General features: G+C 57.8%; 1 protein-coding gene across 1 annotated transcript in view; it reads left to right on the plus strand.

The window, feature by feature from the left end:
• Positions 1 to 372, plus strand: part of LOC102038772 (glutamate receptor ionotropic, NMDA 2D-like) — a gene marked incomplete at its 3' end in the record, with an annotated part of 18841 nt that overhangs the window by 398 nt on the left and 18071 nt on the right. The gene's annotated exons all lie outside the window — the stretch shown is intronic.

Below are 372 nucleotides of genomic sequence, written 5' to 3' on the forward strand. Positions count from 1 at the left end.
GTGGTGGCTTGGGCGGCTCCTGGGGGGGTGTCTGTGGGGGCGTCTATGGGGGGTCTATAGGGGGTCTTTAGGGGTCTCTATAGGATCACATGGGGTCTATAGGGCTGTCTATAGGGCACCGTGAGGGTTGTTACAGGTCCTTATAGAAGCTGTGAGGATCTCTACAGGGCACTATAGGTCTCTATAGGGCACTACAGGTCACTGCGAGGTGTAATGGGTCCCCATAGCTCAGCAGAGCACTGTAGGGTGCCCTAAGTGGTGCTGCGAGGGTGCTGTGAGGCTCTGGGGTCTGCTATAGGGCGCTGTGGGTCTCTATAGGGTCTCTATGGGGTTTCTATAGGGCGCCTATGGACCCGCCCCCTCCCCATAGAC

Source organism: Geospiza fortis, unplaced genomic scaffold (genome assembly GCF_000277835.1).
Source record: "Geospiza fortis unplaced genomic scaffold, GeoFor_1.0 scaffold1518, whole genome shotgun sequence".
Classification (NCBI taxonomy): Eukaryota; Metazoa; Chordata; class Aves; order Passeriformes; family Thraupidae; genus Geospiza; species Geospiza fortis.